The sequence below is a fragment of the Zingiber officinale genome, chromosome 8B, assembly GCF_018446385.1.
Source record: "Zingiber officinale cultivar Zhangliang chromosome 8B, Zo_v1.1, whole genome shotgun sequence".
In the NCBI taxonomy this organism is placed as follows: domain Eukaryota; kingdom Viridiplantae; phylum Streptophyta; class Magnoliopsida; order Zingiberales; family Zingiberaceae; genus Zingiber; species Zingiber officinale.
The window spans coordinates 97,808,215-97,822,269 of NC_056001.1; the positions used below are offsets into that span (position 1 = coordinate 97,808,215).

Consider the following 14,055-nt stretch of genomic DNA (forward strand, 5'->3'; position numbering starts at 1 on the left):
TTTCCAACACCAGAAGTCCGATCATCCCTGATCCATCTGGATTTTCCCTTGCCCGGCTTCACTCACCAGGACTTTCCACCTGGCTTCACTCACCAGGATTTCCACACTGCCTAACATCCCAGTTAGGACTTTCTCACTGCCTGGCTTCACCAGGACTTTCCAACTGCCTAACATCCCAGTTAGGGCTTTCCCATTGCCTAACATCCCAGTTAGGACTTTTCCTCGTGCCAAGCTCCCTGCTTGGACTTCTCCGTGCCAAGTCTCCATACTTGGACTTTTCCAGTGCCAAGTCTCCATACTTGGACTTTTCCCGTGCCAAGTCTCCATACTTGGACTTTTCCCGTGCCAAGCTCCCTGCTTGGACTTTTCCGTTGCCAAGTCTCCACACTTGGACTTTTCAGGTCAACCAGGTCAACCTTGACCTAAGGTTGCACCTACAATCTCCCAAACATCTATTCTTGTCCCATATCAAGAATACAACTCTTCCACGAGTGTCAAACATCAACATGCAACTCAACTAGGTCAACCTTGACCTAAGGTTGCACCGACAATCTTCCCAAGTCAAACATCAAAATACAACTCGAGTCAAGTTACCTCGAGTTGGGTCAACCAGGTCAACCTTGACCTAAGGTTGCACCAACAACTAGATGCTTCAGGTGGCGTGGGAGAGGCAAATATGAAGATGATGGATTGGTTTATTGGAAATGGAAAGGGAGTTACAAATGCATATAATATCTTCATGCCAAGAGGATCGGAAGTTGCATGGAAATCTATGGTGTGGAAGCCGGTAATCATGCTGAAACATCGTTTTACACTATGGATGCTAGCTCATGGGAGGTTGAGGACCAAGGATCGAATGGAGTATGAACCAAATAAGGATTGTGTCATGTGTTGTCAACAAGAGGAATCCAATCAACATGTCTTCTTCGAATGTCCGGTGTCTTGTGAACTTTGGTGCAAGGTGAAGCGGTGGTTGGAAATTAAACACAATTTCAATTCTTTTGAGGAGTTACATCAGATTTTTGATAGGCATTACAAGGGTGACAGTAGGAGGATGAAGGCTCGGTATCTAGGCATCTCTAGCTCAATTTATTATATTTGGGAAGCTAGAAATAGGTACCGATACCAAGGCATTGCACCGGATGTGGATTGGTTATTTCAGAAGGTCCAAATACATACCTATCGGTTTGTGGACTTGAAACCTTTATAAAGCTCATCAATTGTAGGTTGAAGGCTACTCTCACTATGCTTATTGTCTGTGGATTTGAAGCTTGACCACTGTTTGTGGTTTTTCCGTGTGTTCCGAAGATGTCCGTGTTTTTCAAGCCTTCTCTGCTGCATGCCTTCTCTACTGTACGTGTTTTTCACGCCTTCTCTATTGTCCGGTTTTCAAGTTTCTTGCCTTCTCTACTGTATGTGTGTTTTGCATGCAAGTTTTGTTTTGTGACTTATGATTGGTGGAGGGAATGCATGCAAGTTTTATTTTCGACTTATGTTTGGTGGAGGGAAGGCATGCAAGTTTTATTTTGTGGCTTATGATTGGAGGAGGGAATGCATGCAAGTTTTGTCTGTGGCTTGTGATTGGTGGAGTGTATGCATGCAAATCTTTGTTGTGATTGGTGGTGAGGGTAACTTTTATAGTGAATTGTTGTGGTGAGGGGTGTGTTCTGTAAACATTTTTTATGATGAGAGGATGGTGAATAGATCCATCAATATTGATCTATCTAGTCCGTACCAAACGGCTCGCAGTAAAGACGATTTCAAATCCATTGATGGCTGGGGCTTTTCCAAAAAGTCCATGAGGGTGAATAGATCCACCATATTGGTCTATCTAGTCCGCAGCAAACGGTTCGTGGTAAGGACATCACCAAATCCGTTGATGGTTGGGGCTTTGCCAAAAAGTCCAAGAGGGTTCATAGATCCACCATAAGGATCTATCTAGTCCGCAGGAAACGACTCGCGGTAAAGACAAAGTAAATCCGTTGATAGCTGACCACTTGTTAAAAGTGGGGCGACGATCTATGGTGGAATGCTTTGCTTGTGCTGTTTGGTGTTGATGATCATTGTCCATGCTATTTGAAGGAGAACAGTGTGCTCACTATCCATATTTTGATGCTTCATGTGTTTCTTGGATGCTACATTCTGTCCATGGTGATCGTGGTTCTTCATGCTTGATGACACTTGCCCCACATTTTGATTTTTGTTTGTGTTCTTCTTTTCACTCTTACATTTCATCAATTGTAGCACATATAATTATGTTCGTGTGATGTGTGTGAGTATGATTAGAGGTTGAGTTGACTTTGCTTTATGCATGCATGATGTAGTGAGGATGGTTATGTAAATGACTTGAGTGATGAGTAAGGAGTTCCCTCATCTATGAGGATGAACTCCTGGATATGCTGTATGGTTTGATATTCGATTTGAGAATTTCTCCCTCTCAAATCAGTTTTTATACATATGTACCAATTTTTGTGAATAGTGACTAATGCGTACCTCCGTCGGTGCATGGGCCCCCTCTTTATATAGCACCCTAGTGAGTGATGTGCATGCTCCTCAAGGCGTGGGCACGTTCTCTAAATTGTCCTATAACAGGACATGTCAGAAAAGTAGCTCTGACACCATACCTTAATAGGGTACGTAAATCCTTGACAAGACAGTAGAAGCTTCCGTCGTACGATCCGCCTGTTGACAATGTCTCGTTGTCAGTAGCATTATCTCCCAAAGGTATATCAATGGATATAAGAGGGATCTCACTGCTTAGCTGAGCGGAGGAGCCACTCGGTTGGGGACCCCCTCTCGGTAGACCTCTGTTGCTTCCATGCAATGACTTGGTTCGGTAGATTATTTCCACCCGACCAGGAGAGCGCTCTAGTGGCCTTGACATTCTTCGCTTTGTGATGAGCATCTGATGTTCTTGTCATAGTACTCTTGGTTGTACAGGTGTTCTACTCGAACAAGCCGCTTACCGATTAGACACTTCATGTCTGACTGGTAACTACAGTAGACCGCCGCTCGACCCACCGTTGGTGAGCTCGCTGGTTCCCTAGCATTGACCACCCTGACTTTGACCTCCACGCCATCTGCTACCTCCGCCCTTGACCCGCACCAGGTGGGCCCCTTATCATCGTATCACAAGTCTTCTTCTCAAGTCTAGTCGAAGGATATTGTAAGTCTAACTGACTGGATAAGTAGTGTTTTTGGTGATCTCCTGATCGGGCATTCTCTGTTCTCGAGCTTTCAATTGGATTATATAATCTTCTTAATCGTTGTTCTACTTCCCCTTACTGCCCTAAGTGTGTAGTTGTCGCTCGGATTTTACTCCACAGGACTAGGACTAGGTTTTAAGTTGCTGCTTGGCTATCATATAGTCAGAGATCCATGCTGATCGGGGTGGTTGGCAGTGACACTTAGCGATTTCTTCACATCTCATCGCTCTCTTGGACGAGCGCCTTGTAATAGTTGCTAACGCCATCTTGATTTCTTGAAGACTGTGTAAATCCCTGGCCATTATGGCCGAGCATAATGCCCATGCTTTTTAATTAAGCCCTACAGTAGACCGCCGCTCGACCCACCGTTGGTGAGCTCGCTGGTTCCCTGGCATTGACCACCCTGACTTTGACCTCCACGCCATCTGCTACCTCCGCCCTTGACCCTCACTAGGTGGGCCCCTTATCATCGTATCACAAGTCTTCTTCTCAAGTCTAGTCGAAGGATATTGAAAGTCTAACTGACTGGATAAGTAGTGTTTTTGGTGATCTCCTGATCGGGCATTCTCTGTTCTCGAGCTTTCAATTGGATTATATAATCTTCTTAATCGTTGTTCTGCTTCCCCTTACTGCCCTAAGTGTGTAGTTGCCGCTCGACTTTTACTCCACAGGACTAGGACTAGGTTTTAAGTCGCTGCTTGGCTATCATATAGTCAGAGATCCATGCTGATCGGGGTGGTTGGCAGTGACACTTAACGATTTCTTCACATCTCATCGCTCTCTTGGACGAGCGCCTTGTAACAGTTGCTAACGCCATCTTGATTTCTTGAAGACTGTGTAAATCCCTGGCCATTATGGCCGAGCATAATGCCCATGCTTTTTAATTAAGCCCCTTTAATGCTTTCCGTCATTGGCTGCCACGTGGCCCACGCTCTGCCACCGCACGCTTGATGTGATAGGCGAATATCTGTTGATGATGTGACAAGCACCTTTTCAAATTCCATGGCCAGATCTCATCCTCTATTTTAGTAACCCTTAATCAGATGGCTCGGAGCGATCGTTCACTAGGCTTTATAAGTCGTTATTTACTCTTTGTTGTCTTCATTCTTCCTCACATTTTCCATCTTGATCACATTCTGTGAAGCTTCTATTGGTACCCCAAGATGGTTTTGATGTGATCAACCAAGTTAGGTTAGGTCATGTTGGTGTTTAACCCTGTGTCTAAGTGTGTAGGAGCTTAGAAGCACAAGAAGTCGAGCAAAAGACGCAGCTAGCGAGAATGACGGCACGGGAGAGAGTCGACAGGCTAGATATGTTTGAGGGATGAGGTGCTGCGGAAGAGTACGCGGGTGGATGAGAAGGAGGCACGCGACATTCCCGAGGGACGAGAAGCAGGAGCGGAAGCTTGCTCGAAAGTCAAAAGTTAGGTTCGGGTGAGCCCTATTCTAGAAGGTCAAGATCACCCAAGTGGAGCCGGAGCCGGAGCGAAAGTCACGGACCTAAACAAGCGAGGCCGGAGCAAAAACCCGGACCAAACAAATTAACATGTTGTTAACTTGGGTCTAGGCGCCCGGACCTTGAATCTTATCCGGATTGCATCAAACGATGCTTGTAATCGTTTACTTGTCTATTTAGCTTCGTGATTGTGAGCTTTGATTGTTGTAAGATGCTTCTCCACCCGAAAGAGACAATATTGAGTGATGCGGTGATGAGGAAGGGCCCCACTCCGTGGAAGATAGCTGCCACGGTGGAGGTCAAAGTCAAGGCGGTCAACTATCCTTGGCCGATCGGGCGAAGCATGCCCCAACAGGGAGAGAAGACCCTGATCCCGCGTTCGACATGAGGCAGGAGTCAAACGATCGACGCTCAACAGAGACGATGTGCAGAAGCTGAACCGAGCGGCTTCCCCACTCGGCGAAGTAGCAGGGCTAACATTGGCATAGTTTAACTTCAGCCGAGCAGCTACCTCCCTCGACCGGGCAGCAAGACTCGACATTGACAGAGTAGAATTTTGGTCGAGCGGATGTGACATAAGCACAGTGGAATGGCGGTGGAGTGGACACACGTACAGGAGTAGTGAGGTTCTGGCCGACCGAATGGGGCACCAGAGCGGCGAAATTCTGGCAGAGTGGCCAACCCGCTCGGCCTAGCAGTACACTCTCTCTGATATCCATCGACATCCTTTTGGGAGTTGGTGCCGCCGACACCAGGCATGGACAGCCAGAAGATCATACGGTGGAAGCTTCCACTGTCACTTCAGAGATATGCTCGGCCCGTTAAGGTACTGTGTCAGGAATACTTTACTGACAAGTCTTTTCAAGGAATACTTGGGGAAGCGTGCTTGCATCGAGGAGCATGCACGTGCGTTACAGGAGCTCTATATAAGGGGGGTCAAGCATCGGCGGAGGAATGCAATATTCACTATTTACGCTACAGTCTTCTTATTGACCCGCCTTATACTTCATCGTCGGTGACTGACTTGAGCATCGGAGGGCCAACATCCGGGACCCCTTTCCTGACTCGGCACTAACGTAGTCTATGTTGTAGGTTTGAGTGGAGTCTACAGGCGGTCAGAAGGAGTGCCACATCCCCAGCTTTCCATCTCCGACTTTCAAACAGGATCATATTTGGCGCCGTCTGTGAGAACGTAGTGTTGGTACCCCAATGTTGTTTTGATATGATCAAACAAGTTAAGTTAGGTCCTATTGTGTTTAACCCTGTGTCTAAGTGTGCAGGAGGTTAGGAGCATAGGAAGTCGAGCAAAAGACGCGGTTAGCAAGAAGGATGGCATGGGAGAGAACTGACGGGCTCGGTGCGTCTGAGGGACAAGGTGCTATGGAAGAGTACACGGGCGGACGAGAAGGAGGCGCGCGGTGTTTCCAAGGGACGAGAAGCCGAAGCGAAAGGTTGCTCAAGAAGGTCAGAAGTTGGGTTCGGGTGAGCCATATTCCGGATGGTCGAAATCACCCAAGCGAGCGGAGCCGGAGCAGAAGACCCGGACCGAGACGAGCGAAACTAGAGAAGAGGGTCCGGACCAAAAAAGTCAACTATGTTGACTTTGTGAGTCCAAGTACCCGAAACCCAAAATTTATCATGTTCGACATGGACATTGACTGACGCGTCGAGGATAGAGTTCTATCCCACTCTAGACGCCTGGAACCCTTCCAGGCGCCCCGACCAAGGCTATAAATACAACCTTAATCCAAAAGTTAGATATCTACAAGAATTATTGAGCAACACTTGTACACGCTTTCCTCTTTGTTTAGCTTCTTTATTTTTGTGTGTAAATTGTTGTAAAGAGACTTCTCCGCCTAAAGGAGAAAGTAGTGTGATTCATTTCCTTGGATTAACAACCTCCCCGGCTGTAACCAAGTAAAAACTCTATGCCTTTGTCTTTCATTTCATTTCTTATTTTGTTTTATGCAAGTGTTCTTTTAAAGTCCGAAAAGGGTTTGTTTCTATTTTGTACAGGGATATTCAACCCCCCCTTCTAGCCGGCCAACGATCCTAACAAGTGGTATCAGAGTCAAGACGCTTCAGGAGGACTAACCGCTTATTGAAGCACCAAATCAGTGGTCGAACCGAGCATATACCCACCGAAGTTTGAGGGGGAATTCGCTAGCTGGAAAAAATGAATGCAGATATTCTTTAAAACTAACTTTGAATTACTTTTAATAATGAAGTTCAGTTTTGTAGCACCCGAGGGTAAGGAAGAATACCAGTAGACGAAGAAGGAGCAGGTCGACTACGTGGCAAACGGCAAACCAGAGTTCCATCTGCTGAGCATCCTTTCGCCATAAGAAGTCAACCGGATCAGAACCTACAACTCAAAAAAAGAGCTATGGGAGAAGTTTCTTGAGCTATATGAAGGGACGTCCGAAGCCAAGCTCGCGAGACGGGACTTACTTCGCAACCAACTCACCAATCTACAATTTGAAGAAGATGAAATGATTGCACATCTTCACTCGAGGATAAAGGAGCTCATCACCGGACTTTCGAATCTCGAATAAAAGGTAAGCAACCAAGATTCGCTAAGGTAAGCTCTTAATGCATTCCCTAGAAATACAAAATGGGCATCACTAGTAGATGCCTTCTATATCTCTAAGGACTTAGAATCTATTACCTTAGAAGAATTATTTTCAACTTTTGAAGTGCATGAATTGAGATGTGCAGGTACGAAAGAGCCGAAGCACAACATCGCCTTCAAGGAAACGAGAGACGAACATGAGTCAGAATCCTCTCTTGATGACGAAGAATGGTAATGATGGTAAGGAATTTTAAAAAATTATTTAAATGAAGAAAAACTAATCATCCGCAGGGTAGAAAGAAAAGGACAATCAGATGTTACTACTGCAACGAAGAAGGGCACGTTAAGGACAACTGCCCTAAGATAAGGAACAAGGATAAGGACAAAGGAAAGAAGTCTGTCCAAATGAACAAGTACAAGACTTTAAAGGTGACGTGGGGCGTCGTCCGAATCAGAAGTTGAGGCTTTCTCCGGGCTTGCATTGATGGCAAGTCATCAAGACGAATACGAAGAAAGCTCTTCCGAAATGAGCATCGAGAGCATCGATGAAGGGGGAGCGACATCGGAAGAAAGCAGCAGTTCAGGGAGAGCCACGTAGTGGCGGATCCAGGATTTCAAGCATGGAGGAGCGATCGCAATCTGAGCGCGGTCAATTTTTTTAAAACGGTTAATAAATTATATGTAATTAAAAAAATATTTTTTAAATTATCAGGTCAACAATTTAACAATAACACAATTAAATTATTTAACATCATTCATCGACACATTTCTTTAAAAAAAACTAATTTAGCATAAATTATCAATATTCACAAATCATAATTAACTAACAACTAATAAAAAAACTAATTACAGAGTTTATAAAAAAACTAAATTATAAATTATCCAACAATCAAATATACAAACAAATGAATTAAACATTTAAACAATCAAAATTTTCAATTGTTAATTGTATAAGTCAATAATTATTAATAAATTATACATTGTAATTAGTAAACAATCATAAAATAAAATAAATAAAACCCACTTACCTGAAGGCTGAACCTATGGTGGTGTGTGTGGCCGGCAGGGGAGTTCCGGGACCAGCAGCAGTTGGGAGGCGGCGACGGCACAAAAGCTTATTGGGTTGTGGCAGACAATTTCTGTTTGTCGGCTCCCTTACTGTTCGCTCTCCGCAAGTGTACGGAAATGTCGCAAGTAATATAAAAAATTATCGTATCCACAGGGACTGGAATAAGCACTAGAAATGTCTCAATGCGAATTAGCCAAACAACTATTCAATCGTTTCAAAAGCAAAGTAAGGTAAACAAATCTAATCTTAAAGATCAACTAACAAGAGTTTAGTGTTTTGGGGTATGATAAAGGGAGATTCTAGGAGTTTCGGTTTCTTTGTATGATTTCTCGAATGTAAATGGTTCACCAATTCTTATCCCTCAATTGCCAAACATGTAGAAAGTTGTCGGTTCTCTCTTGCAATAGACAACCGGCTAAGGACTGAGAAATGTATCTAAATAGGATTAATTAGACATGAACCTATGTTGTCCTTACACAGAAGTGCACCTATTACTATGCCTTCCTCGGATATCAACGTAGAAGCCCACGACTTATCAATCTATCAAGATACAAGAAACTAATCACAAAATCCATCCTACTCTCTTGAATATTCCTATTTCCTCTTCAAGATTGTCTCTCAAACGTCCTTACACGGGCTTGCACCTCTCACGTGGATCCCTCGGATGATCGAGTGAGAGTTTATCTTTACAAAGTCCATAAGAAATTCAAACAATTAATCAAGAATGAGAATTAAGCACAAATCATCTTTAATCGTTCAAGATCCAATTGATACAAGCAAGATAATGTCATTGAAACAAGAGAATGGCAAATCCATAAGAGATTACATCAATCCATCATACAAATACTCCCTTCATCCTAGAATACAAGATCTACTCCATGAATCGAGGAAGAAAACCCGAAGAAATAGAGAATACAAGCATTCCTTAAATCCCCAATCCAAGAAACCAAGAAAAGGGGGAAAGAGAAAACTTATCTACGAAGAAACTTCGTCTTCGGATCCAATCCTCGCTCCGGAGCCGGAATCGCCAAGAACTCCCCTTGAATCGCCCAGAAATCCTCCCAAGAATGGGAGGAAACCACCAAATCTTGCCTTCTCCCAAAGGGGGAGAGATCCCCTTTCAATTCATGAAGGAGGGTTTAAATAGAGGAGGGAATCGGGCGCCACACGGCCCCGTGACACAGCCGTGTGAGATTCACACGGCCATGTCCAGTTCCTTCTCTGCCAAAACTGCACGGCCGTGTGATTCACACGGCCACAGCCTAGTCTCGAATGCTACACTAGTGTGGTGCACACCACCGCTTAGTCTCTGGAAATGCTACACGGTCGTGTGGTACAGCCTGCTTAGTCTCTGGAAATGCTACACGGTCGTGTGGTGCACACGGCCACAGCCTGCTTAGTCTCTGGAAACCTCACACGGCCGTGTAGATCCACACGGCCATGTAAGGCTTCTACTCTGGTTGGCTTCAAATCTTGACACGGCCGTGTGAAGTTCACACGGCCATGTCATTCTCCACTTCTGTTGGTGCCCGAGCTCCATACCAGTGCAGGGCCGTGTGAGGTACACGGCCCGGTGCTTTCTCCCTTTGTTTCCTCCAATGCTTGCCCAAGGATGTAGATTCTTCACCAAATCGACTCCTGTGTACAGAAAATGCACAAAAAGCAGATCTCCGAACCAAAAGAGTAAATATGCTAAAAGGAAAGCTGGAAGTATAAAAATGCATAGATCAAGCATGCTCAAAGTATGTAAATGTGCGTAAAAACATGCATAAAAGAGTATATAATCTACGCACATCACACCCCCAGACTTAAACCTTTGCTTGTCCTCAAGCAAAATGCCGCAGTCTAAATTCATATGTTCTACAACACATTCATAAAACCTAGTGCACTTTCCTAACTCTATCAAAAAGTTTCATTAGAAAGCATGATCATAGAAACAAGTAAAGTATGGTTCAAGCATAAGAATCCTGTGCACAGTGTAAAAGTAACTCAACACTCTTCAAGTTTCAATCCATGTCCTAGTCAAGTCATCATCAAATTTGAATTCCTAGTGTTTCCAGTGAAAGACAAGTAACCAGTGATAGGCACTTACTCACCATTCACTTGGTTCATATTTCTCAACTAACCCAAGGTCTCAAAGGTGTGCTCAATCTCAAGAGAAGCTAAACAGTCATTTCCCTAGTAACCTAACTCGGTCTCAAAGGGGTGACTTGCTAGATTCCACTCATGACAACTGTTTTTTATATCCCTTTTTTTTTTTTTTTATAAGTGTTTGCATTGTGCAAAACTTATTCACAAATGTAATTTTTAGCACACATGTTGGGATATTTTGATTTTTCCAAATGAGCTTTAATGATTTGAGCCTCATCCAGTAACCAAAATGAAAGTTGAGAAATCACCATGGAAACCAAGTACTAAGCAAACAAGATGAATCATGACTATTTCAATGACATCAACTATTCAAGCATCAAGCACAAGTGTAGTGAAGATAAAATCCATAAGGTTGAACCAAAACTAAAATTCATCACAATAAGATTCTTAGCTTATTAATGCTTCCCAAGATAGAAAAAAGAACTACACAAAGTTTACTACTAGCATCATTCGAACATCATGAATCAAGCCAATAATCGTGCTAACATTTCACTTGAATCCAAGAAAGCATATAAGTGAAGTTTTGATGTTCTCAAGATGTATGCCACAAAAAATCAAAACACAATGCAAGACATAAGCAAAAACAAAAACAAACAAAGCAAATCAAATGCATCTAATGCATCCCCCCAGACTTAAATTTTTCATTGTCCCAATGAAAACTAAAAACAATGTGGAGGAGATTTTAAAAGAAGTTACCAAGTGATGAGCTCCAAATGGTTGACGTTCATGTTTTTAAAGATACTCCTCCATCCAATACTCACATTCCTCCACAACTTTGAATTCTACAACAATAAGATAGACAAGAAAAATTAAGTAGAGGATACATGTTTATTATAAAGAGAGAACTAAAGACATAAAAGAAAAAAGTAAAATGAACTTGGGTTGCCTCCCAAGAAGCGCTTGTTTAAGGTCATTAGCTCGACCACCTCATTAGATTCATCTAAATCTTGCTCTTGGAGGGGTAAGATATTTTAGAACCCTCCTACCAAGGGCTCTTATTATGGAGGGAGCTTTCATCAAAGGAGCTACAAAGTAAAGTATAACTCTCTCCATCTTCGTCTTCTTGGAAATTTTTTCAGGTGGTCGAAGACGGTTCAGATTGAGCTTCCAATTATTGGCCCATGTGAAATCTGCACATCCAAAAGAAAAACAAATCTCCCACAAGCATGTTATATAGTATAGAGCTAGAACCATATCAAGATAAGATGAATAAGTAATAAAAACTGAATCACATCCAACAAAGTCAATTATAGGTACCTCCATAAAGTTTTTCAAAAGATCACAAGAAATACAATCCTTACTTTGCTGAGAAATACCTGAAATTTCTAAACATGTAGATGTGACTTCCTCTGAATCAAATGATGGTTCTGGCTCTAGCTTAGGTGTTGATGATACCAATGATGGTGATTCTTGAGACTCTACTAGCTCTGTATAAGTCCCTACACATTGTTCCACAACATGATCAATTCTTAAAACCTCTAAGGGTTGTCTTGACAAAGGTGGTGATCCTTGAGATGCTGCTTCCACAACACAGCTCTTCCATATCATCATCATCAACACATACATCAAAAAATAAACCAACATCTATGTCCTCAATAGGAGAATCAATAACAAGAGGATCAATAACTTCACTTGCAGTTTTAAGTTGATCTACCACATCACATTCATCGTCTGAAAATTCAATGTCACTATAACACCTTATAAAATTTTGAGGTAGATCTGAAAACTTATTTACCACTACATTATCAATAAAATCCTCATCTGAAAAATCTTCATCTTCATATATATTTAAAAATCTACACTCAACCATATTAGTGTCACAGGATTTGCCGAAGTCTTTATTTTCATTGACCCCCACTAACCTTTGTGGAAAAGGAACCCTTAGTGAAGGTCCTGGGAAAGACTGAACTCCCTTTTTCCCAAATTCCCTTTGAGCTTTTAGAGGAGGTCTAACTTGCTTATCTAATGTTGGTGTGATTAATCGTTGAGGGAAAGGTACTTGTGGCCTTTGGGAACTTCCTAGAGAAATGGAACTGAGTTCTTGTGATCTTCTATTATTCTTCTCCTCAATTCTAAACATGTCATTCTTCAGAAGTTCTTCATGATTTTTGCCACTTCTCAACCCAACATCATCACACTTTTCATTAGATCTTGACTGTGTAGGAGGGAGATCTTCTTTAAACCATTTTGAAACAATACTATCAAGCTTTGCCCCCAAATGTTTGAACTCCTCACTCTGTGACTTGTGAATTTCAACATTTTTAGGTGGTTGAATTTCATTTTGTTTGACAGGCTCTCTTACATTTATGGCTTGCACTTCTTGAATATCTGAGGGAAATTCCATCCAACTTTTGTTCGACCATTCATGGAGGTTCAATGTCACTTGATCAATTAACGAATAAGCTTCATCTACACTTTTGTCCATAAAAGAACCTCCAGCTGATGAATCCAATAAAGTCTTGTCTGAGAAAGAAATTCCCCCATAGAATATGTGCAAAATCAGCCATTTTTCAAAACCATGATGAGGGCACTGTCTTTGAAGACTCTTGAATCTATCCCATGCTTCAAATAATGATTCTCCATATGCCTGAGAAAAATTTGTTATGCAATTCCTCATATACACCGTTCTACTTGGAGGGAAAAAATGATTCAGAAATTGCTTCTCCAATTGTTCCCAACTTGTGATGCTTTGAGGACAGAGAGAATATAGCCAAGTCCTTGCTTTATCCTTGATACTGAAAGGAAATGTCATCAATCGAACTGCATTTGCTAATACTCCTTCACATTTCACCAAATCACAAATCTCTAAAAATGTTTCAAGATGCAGATAAGGACTTTCTGATACTTCTCCTCCAAATTTGTGACCTTGTATCATGAAAATTATCTCTGGGTCTAGTTGGAAACTTTCTACTTCAATTTGAGGTTGCACAATGGGAGATAAAAATCTTGCAGAAAAGGGTGTAGAAAAATTTCTCATGGGCCTGCTTGACATGTTAGTGCTCATGGATATTCAAGAAGAAAAAGAAAATTATCAAGAATCAAAAACAAGAAATAAAATGCAATATGAAAAGCAAGAAAGCAAATGCAGAATTTAAATTGCAAGAAAGAAAGTGCATAATGAAAACAAGAAAGAAAAGATAAAAGGAAAAAGAAAAATGTCTAGAATAATTCATATGCTAAAAATTGCAAGATATGTTTACAAAAGAAAAGAAGAAAGAAACAAGATCAAAAGAGAAAACATAGAAAAGTTAGATTAGAGTACTAGAAATCAAGAATGCAAAGATAGAATTAGAATTAGAATTGCAACAAAAAGAATTGTCAAGAATGTTATTCAAGAAAGGAAAAACTTACGAAAACAGAATTCTAACAATTAGTTATAACTATGCAAATCAAAAGAAAAAAAGGAAAAGTTATGTTTAGTCTAACTCAATTGATAATTCCTAATGTTATAGCGCAGTCCCCGGCAACGGCGCCAAAAACTTGTTCGCTCTCCGCAAGTGTACGGAAATGTCGCAAGTAATATAAAAGATTATCGTATCCACAGGGACTGGAATAAGCACTAGAAATGTCTCAATGCGAATTAGCCAAACAACTATCCAATC

The 14,055-nt window shown here is 42.0% G+C and overlaps 1 non-coding gene across 1 annotated transcript; it reads left to right on the forward strand.

Moving 5' to 3' along the window:
• The first annotated feature begins 12,966 nt into the window (after positions 1-12,966).
• On the forward strand, positions 12,967-13,072 carry LOC122018210. The gene has a single exon (XR_006121641.1). It is a non-coding gene; the product is annotated as a small nucleolar RNA R71 (small nucleolar RNA).
• The last annotated feature ends 983 nt before the right edge of the window (positions 13,073-14,055 follow it).